Source organism: Amblyraja radiata, chromosome 12, assembly GCF_010909765.2.
Source record: "Amblyraja radiata isolate CabotCenter1 chromosome 12, sAmbRad1.1.pri, whole genome shotgun sequence".
Classification (NCBI taxonomy): Eukaryota; Metazoa; Chordata; class Chondrichthyes; order Rajiformes; family Rajidae; genus Amblyraja; species Amblyraja radiata.
In genome coordinates this window covers 21,112,473-21,121,421 of record NC_045967.1, presented here as the reverse complement: position 1 = coordinate 21,121,421, position 8,949 = coordinate 21,112,473, and positions in this window count along the sequence as shown.

Sequence of the window (8,949 nt, the reverse complement as noted above, 5' to 3'; positions counted from 1 at the left end):
CCCTCCACCTCCCCCCTTTCTCCCCCTCCTCTCTCTCCGCCCTCCTCTCACTCCCCCTCCTCTCTTTCCCCCCTCTCCTCTCCCTCCCCCCTCTTCTCTCTCGCCCCTTCTTCTCTCTCTCCCCCTCCTCTCTCTCCCTCCCTTTCTCTCTCAACCCCCTCCTCTCTCTCCCCCTGCCTCACTCCCCAGCCTTTCTCTTCCTCCCCTAGCATCCCTCTTCCCTGCCCCCCCCCCCCTCCCCCGCGTGTTGAGGGAACGGGGCTCAATGGGTCTCCCTTGGTCTAGTAACTATTAAAAGTCTGATCTTGGATGTGGGTGTGTGTGTATAATCATACTGCTCTAAAAAACGACGCTCTGACGGTAACATTTTTACATATTCCGGTAGAGTTTTATGCCTTGAAGTCAAAAATCGGCTTACCTGAAAACTTCTAGCTTTAATTCTTGTTATTTATGAAAATGTTCACAAATCAGAAATATCTTTGAAAATAAATGATCTAATGACGTCACAATGGGTCTGCTCGCGCTGCCCACTGCGCACTGTTTTCCATGCGCTGCGAGTTATGTCACCCCCCGCCCCCGGCTCGCAGTCATTTGGTCGCCGACCGCTCCCCTCCCCCCCCCCCCCCCAGGTTGTCCCCTCCCACCCCAGGGGAGCGGAGTTATGGACGGAGGGAGTGACTGAGGGTAGGGGAAAGGAGAGGTGAGGGAGGGATTGGGGGAGGATAGGAGGAGAGGGGAAAGAAGAGGGAGGAGGTGAGGAGAGAGTGTGGGGGAGGAGGGGGTAATAGAGGGAAAGGAGGGGGGAGGGTGAAGAGGCAGGGGAGAGAGTGCTGGGAATGAGGGGAAATGAGCCGCGCCTGTGCAGTTGGGGGCTATGGGTGACTGGTGGAATATTGTGTTGGGGGAACGGGTTGCGTTGGGGGACCAGGCCTCCCGTGTGACAGGGACCCAATGGGTCCTACTTAGTTTAGTAAGATATTAATTGTTGGCGTGGTAGATAAGACACTACTGAATGTTGGAGATCATTAACTGTATTTTGTACACTGACATAGAGTATGATTTTACAAAGGCAAGTTATATTTTATGCTCCTTTCCTGTTTGATATTGACATAGAAGATTATTGACCTAGAATTGCCAAAGACTGAACCGAACCTTTTCCATCTGTAAAGGACCGTAATTGAAAATTATTTAAATATGTCAAAATCCTCATGATAACAGAAAACACCAATTATTCAAAATATGTAAAATCATATTATGTTTTGGATTAGAATATATTTGTTCCTGGCAACAACAGGTCAGAAACTGTATTCTCACAGAGATCTTTTAAATTAAGTATAATTGATAGGGATGGCAGAATGCATTTTAATATTAAAAAATATTTAATTCCATTACATGTTTTCTGCTTCCTTGAAGGATTGAAAGTACACCAGTTAAAAAATACAAAATGAATGTTCTCCCTTTCTTTCAAATATGGAGAAACATTAAACATTTTTCATAATTTATAGAATAATAGTCTATCATTTTATAATTTTACAGGGTTTAGACAAAAAGATGAAATGATCACATCCATTATTTATATATTTATTTACTGGTAAAGAAATGAATAATAACAGAGCTTGACTTAAAATAATATTTATATCAGTACTTTACACTTGTGGTGGTGACAAGGATGTTACAATTATACAAAGCACATTTATCAATGACAATATACAACAATAAAACAGCCAAGCCTCCAAAAATGATAGGCAGATAAAGACCTGCTGGTCCCTGTTTCATACACTGGGTGCTTGTAATTCAAAATGTAAATACCACTTTCCAACGCAGAGTAAATCTCTTGGTAGGGACAAAAATAAATAACTGTAAATTTGTTAACAGTTAACAAACAAAAACTGAACATTTAGCACAAATAACTTTAGGCAAATGAAACTTATCCAGGAAGTAGGCCCCAATTTATAAGATTACTCACCATTTGTATGAGAGCATATCAAAGAGTGAAACAGCTACAGGTACAAATCAAGAAGTGAACATTGGAGATATAACAGAGTGCAGATGCAAGAATCTTGAGCAGTAAACAAGCTGGTGGGGGAAATCATGGTGAGTAAGGCAATATCTAAACAACATTTAAGTAACACATTAAATAACATTTGGAAGGTACATGGATGGGAAAATATTTAGAGGGATATAGGCCAAACACAAGCAAATGGAAGTGTTACATATGCTACATATTCATTGTAGCAGTCCCAACCTCCTGCACTACTTTGTATCAGGCACACTCACCACACACACACACACACACACACTGTGATTAGGTATGTAAGCACTTTCAGTATTACTACGCCACACAGACAAAGGAGCTGAATAAAGGAGTACAATAAGGCAACTGAAACAACCTGAATTGTGTCGTTTATTATCAGGATACCAAACACGAAGACACAACATGGTGGCAGCGGTGACTTTCGAGTAAAAAAAAAAACCGCGCTATTGTGAATCGCTATTGGGAATTAGGAACAGCGGCTGCAGAGAAATTGATTTTTTTTGTGCACCCGCCTAACAACACAAGATGGCGGCCTCCACAGCAGCAATGAGCCTCCACCCTACGATGAACTGGGACGCCGATGATGTGGTGGAGGCGTTCAAGAAATTCAAACAAAAGAGCCAGCTGGCATTCAAAAGCTTCCTGAAAGGAACTGCAGATGAAGAGAAGGTCAGTTATATTTTACTATGGCTCGGGGAGAAGGGTCTAGACATTTTTAACAGTTGGAGCTTAACAGAGCCCGACTGCAATAATCCGGGAATAGTCCTTGAAAGGTTTGCGAACCATATGGAGCCCAAATCAAACCACAGAATCCATCGGTATGAGTTCCAAGGGCTAAGACAAGACCCACAAGAAACAACCGACACTTTCCTGTCGAGACTAAGGAACGTGGCCAAGAAATGCAGATTTGGTGATGAAGATGACAGAATTGTCGACCAGCTAATATGGGGGTGCGCCCACCAAGAGGTCCAAAAGTCCCTAATAGGGAAAGACACCCTCAACCTAAAAGACGCCGTAGATGCTGCCAGAGCTTTCGAAGCCACAAGGAAACAAATGTCCTCCCTCTGCCTTCAAGTTGGCTCATCTCAGAGCAGCACCAGAGTGAATATAGACGCTCTCTCAAAACGTGACCCTGGCTCCACCTTAAAGGCTCCAAAGCAGACATTTTCTAGGCATGCAAACAAACAAGCAAGCCAAAGAAGCTGCTGGAACTGCGGTACAGAGCATGCATTTGATGATCGCAGGGAGTGCCCAGCATACGGGACTACCTGCAACTCCTGTGGGAGGCCTAACCACTGGAAGAAAATGTGTAGGTCAACAAAATCATACAGCACCAAGCCAAAGCAGCAATGGTCAAAGAACGATAGAAATACGAGAAGGAAACAAATACACGCACACGTCCAACAGGAAGAGGAGATAACCTCAGATACCTCTGAGGAAGAATTCCTTTCCGTTGGGACCATTGACGTCCACGAAATGGGAAACAACAAACCACATAGCAACAGAGATGAAGCATATACTATAATACAACTACAGAAAAAAGTGGGAAAGAAAAGAACAACGATTAATCTAAGGCTCAAAATTGATACTGGAGCCCAGAGCAATATCTTACCAGTCAATCTTTACGGAAAGATATTCCCTGAACACATGACAAAAGATGGCAGCGTCAGGAAAGGAATCCTTGGAAGTAGCGATGTAGTCCTAGCTGCATACGGAGGTTCCATAATCCCACAGCTAGGCAAAACAATCATAGCAGGAACATACAAAGGGAAAGAAGTGAAATGCCCCTTCTACATCACTAAATCGAAAGGACCTGCTATTCTCGGCCTGAACACGTGCCAAAGACTGAAGATTGTGTCAATCAACCATGAAATCAAGACAAACTCCTGCAGAATTGACAGAAACATACCCATCAAAAACCGGCCGCCCATCAGGAACAAAGAAGAATTGATTGACATGTACCCAGAGTGTTTTGACGATACCGTTGGTTGTTTTGAGGAATACGAATACCATATCACAGTAGACCCCAGTGTGAAACCAGTGATCCACCCACCCCGCCGTGTTCCCCTTGAACTGAAAGAGAGGCTAAGGGAACAACTAAACGAAATGGAAAAAAAGGGCATCATCACAGCAATAACTAAACCAACTGATTGGGTAAATTCAATTGTTATCAAAGAAAAGCCAAACGGAAAACTAAGGATATGCCTTGATCCCAGGGATCTGAACAATGCATTGAAGCGCGACCATTATCCAACTCCAACCCTTGAAGAGATCACACCAGCACTGGCCGGTTCCAAGGTGTTCAGCAAGCTGGATGCTAGCAATGGATATTGGAACATCAAAATAGACCGAAAGTCATCAATGCTCACCACTTTCAACACGCCATTTGGCAGATTCAGATTCAACAGGCTCCCATTCGGGCTGAAGGTGAGTCAAGATGTCTTCCAGCGGAAAATAGATGAAACATACAAAGGCTGTAAAGGGGCAATCGGGATAGCAGATGATATCCAAGTATACGGCAGAGATGAAAACACGCATGATTACAACCTCCATGAGGCTATGGAAAAAACTCGAAGAGCCGGCATAAAGCTCAATGCAGACAAATGCATAATCAAAGAAAGGGAGTGCAAATTCTTTGGACTGATTTACTCTGCAGAAGGAGTGAAACCGGACCCTACAAAAGTGGATGCTATCAACCACATGGAGGAACCCAAAGACAAGAAACAGCTAAGATGTTTCCTAGGGCTCATACAATACATGGGAGCCTTCATACCTAAGCTTGCTAATCACACAGCAAATCTCCGTGAATTGATGAAAGACGACGCTGAATTTGATTGGTGTGCTTCACATAGCCAAGATTTTGGGAAAATAAAACAACTCATCAGCAAAGAAACGATCCTGCAGTACTATGACAGACAGAAACCTGTAACACTCCAAGTTGATGCCTCCATGAGAGGAGTTGGAGCAGTACTGATACAAAATGGCCGACCTATTGCGTATGCATCCAAAGCACTCACTCCTACAGAATCAAGGTACGCAAACATAGAGAGAGAACTCTTAGCAGTAGTCTATGGCTGCGAGAAATTTCACACTTACCTATATGGAAGGTATTTCGACATTGAAACAGACCACCGCCCTCTAGAACAAATCGGAAAAAAAAACCTCACCAAAGCACCAGCCAGACTACAGAGACTATTACTGAGGCTACAGCACTACGACTACAACATCAGATACAAGCCAGGAAAAGACCTGCTGCTAGCTGACGCCCTATCCAGACTATCAACACATGATAAACAAGAGATGGAAGGGCTGAGCATAAAGATCCACCACATTGTGAGTGTGACAAGCGTGAAGCTGGAACAGATCAAAGAGGAAACAGCCAGAGATGAAGAACTCCAGCTCCTCACCCAAATGGTAATACAGGGGTGGCCAGAAAAGAGACAACAAGTTCAGCCTCTCCTCCGCGAATACTGGACCATCCGTGATGATATTTCGGTAGAGAATGGAGTCCTGATGGCCGGATCACGAATCATCATACCCAAGTCCATGAAAAAAGAAATCCTCGAAAAGATCCACCAGGGACACTTAGGAATGGAAAAGTGCAGACTCCGTGCTAAATCCGCTGTATACTGGATAGGCATGTACAAGGACATAGAAAAGCTGGTATCTACATGCCACATATGCCAAAAATACAGGAATTCACAACAGAAGGAGGAAATGACACCCAGTGATATCCCAAGCCGGCCATGGCAAACCATCGGAGCAGACCTGTTCACAGAGAACCAGCAATGGTATTTGATTATGGCCTGCTACTACTCCAAATTCCCATTTGTGAGAAACGTAAAGGACTTGAAAGCTAAAACAATTGTGTCAATTGTTAGAGGGTTGTTTGCAGAGCAAGGAATACCTGAGCAGATCGTATGTGACAATGGAACCCAATTCACATCTCGGGAATTCAGAGAGCTAGCCACCGAATACGGGTTCAAAATCACAACATCTTCACCACATTACCCAAAGGGCCATGGGTTTATTGAAAGGCAAGTACAGACAGCCAAGAAAACACTAATAAAATGCCGAGAGGCAAAGGAGGATCCAAACCTGGCACTTTTATCCTTACGGGCAACTCCACTAAAGGCTGACATGAAGTCTCCTGCAGAAATGCTAAATGGCAGGAAATACAAAACCACCCTGCCAAGCAAAATCCAACCCCCTATCGACCAAGAAGAAACAAGGGCAAAATTGGCAGCTGCCCAGGAGGAGGGGCTGAAACAATACAACAAAAATGCACAGTACTTGCCTGAACTATTTCAAGGCCAAAACGTACATGCTCAGGATCCAACAACAAAGAAATGGACCCCAGCACAAATCACCAGCAGGGCTGGAACCCCAAAATCATATATCATAGAGACAGAACCGGGCAGGCAGTTGAGACGAAACAGAATTCACATCCGCCCGACACCTGAAATGTCAACACCTGCAACTTCAAAGACAACACCAGCAACTCCTAGGACACCACCCACAGCAGCAGCAACACCTGCCATTGATGACAACACATTCTCACAAACTGCTACCAGTGAGTCATATAGTCAACCAGCACCAACCAATGGCCAGGAAACAACTCAACAAGTTACCAATACATCGAGTGCAACACTGCAGGCAACAACCAGATCTACTAGATCCAGGAGCAACATCTTACCCCCAGCGCGTTATCGCTAGCACTGGAAGGGACAAGTCACGCCAAGACATGACTCTTGACTGGCTACGCACTACCTGAAAGAAAACAAGCTGCCATTATATATTTTGTGTGTAGTATAGTAGAAAGCAGAATGCCATGAATGTGGGCAGAATAATCCCACGGTATCTGCTACAGGATTGCCACCCTCGCTCTGGCAATCCTCTAGTGTCACTAATTTTTGTTCCTTTCTTTTGAGAAGGGGGGATGTTACATATGCTACATATTCATTGTAGCAGTCCCAACCTCCTGCACTACTTTGTATCAGGCACACTCACCACACACACACACACACACTGTGATTAGGTATGTAAGCACTTTCAGTATTACTACGCCACACAGACAAAGGAGCTGAATAAAGGAGTACAATAAGGCAACTGAAACAACCTGAATTGTGTCGTTTATTATCAGGATACCAAACACGAAGACACAACAGGAAGTATTGCCATATATATGCCAAATGCAGTTTCCTACCATTTCAAGCAGGGTGCAAGGCCGCCAAATTCAAGTACAGTTTCTTACAACTTCAAGCAGGGCGCAAGGCCACCAAATTCAAGTGCAGTTTCATACTACTTCAAGCAGGGTGCAAGGCCACCAAACTCAAGTGCAGTTTCATACCACTTCAAGCAGGGTGCAAGGCTACCAAACTCAAGTGCAATTTCCTACCATTTCAAGCAGGGTGCAAGTCCACCAAATTCAAGTGCAGTTTCCTACCATTTCAAGCAGGGTGCAAAGCCACCAAACTCAAGTGCAGTTTCATGCCACTCAAGCAGGGTGCAATGTAACCAAATTCAAGTGGTTTCATTCCGCTTCAAGCAGGGTGCAAGGCCACCAAGTTCAAGTGCAGTTTCATGCCATTTCAAACAGGGTGCAAGGCCACCAAATTCAAGTGCAGTTTCATACCACTTCAAGCAGGGTGCAGGGCCACCACATTTAAATGCAGTTTCATACCATTTCAAGCAGGGTGAAACCACCATAAAACCACACAAAACACCACGTAAACACCACACTCACAGTTCAGTAGACATTCTGTGTGTTCAGTTGATTCACAGCTCAGACAGAGTCGTGACCTCTCCCTCCCGCATCTTGCAGAGACTGAGCCACACCCACACTTCAGGGTTTTATCCCTCCCCCTTCCCATTGGAAGGGGCGTGGCCTTCATAGCGTGATTGACAGGAGAGAGATACTCAAAAAAATTTAAACACTAATAACACTTTTATTTTTCATTGATGGGAAGAATCCTCTACACCAGATGAGCAGAGGGGGACTGAGTAAGATAGCCAAAAATCACAGCTGAAGTGGTAGCGTTGTATCTAAAATCAATTTACAGTGCAAACAGGAAGTTGTCAAGTTTAGACTTTTAATCCTGTGCTTTATTTCAAACCAACCACCACCAACAACCATTTGCTGTGCTTTATTTCAAACCAACCACATTTTCATTTTCAAACCACATTAAGGTCAGTAAAACCACACTCACAGCTTAGTAGACATCTGTTCAGTGTTATTCACAACTCAGACTGAGAGACGTGACCCTCTCGCTCCCCCATCTTGCAGAGACTGACTGAGGCACTCAACACTTCTGGGCTTTATAGTCCCTCCGGAAGGGGCGTGGCCTTCAGGAGAGAGAATCTCAACATTTTTGAAAAACACTAATAATTCTTTAATTTTTCAACGATGGGGAAAATCCTCTTGTCCTGCACAGTGGATTGGGACTCTGTGTAATATGGCCAAAAATCACAGTCGTAACTGGCAGCGTTTTTTCTAAAATCAATATACAGAAGAACAGGAAGTGTTCAAGATCAGACTTTTAGTAATATAGATTACCATATATATCCCATGTCCTGTATATAGCCATCTTAGTCAACACGGACGAGTTTGGCTGAAGGGGCAGCTGCCATGCTGTATGATGATTTTCTCTTGTTTAAAAAATGGTTAGAAGCCACCAATAATCAGGCTCATTTTCAGGTTTTTAAGATGCATCAAAGTTAAGCAATATTCTCTGGGGTGCATGTGTAGTTGTAGACTTTTGAATATAAGTTTTGTGTTAACTTAAAGAGAAACTAATCTCTATACAACTTATATAACAAATATCTATTTGTTTTTAATGAATTTCAGTAATTTAACATCTGGTTACTCACAAAGAGGTGTGAATGTAATGGGCCGGTCCCACAAGCGATTTTTC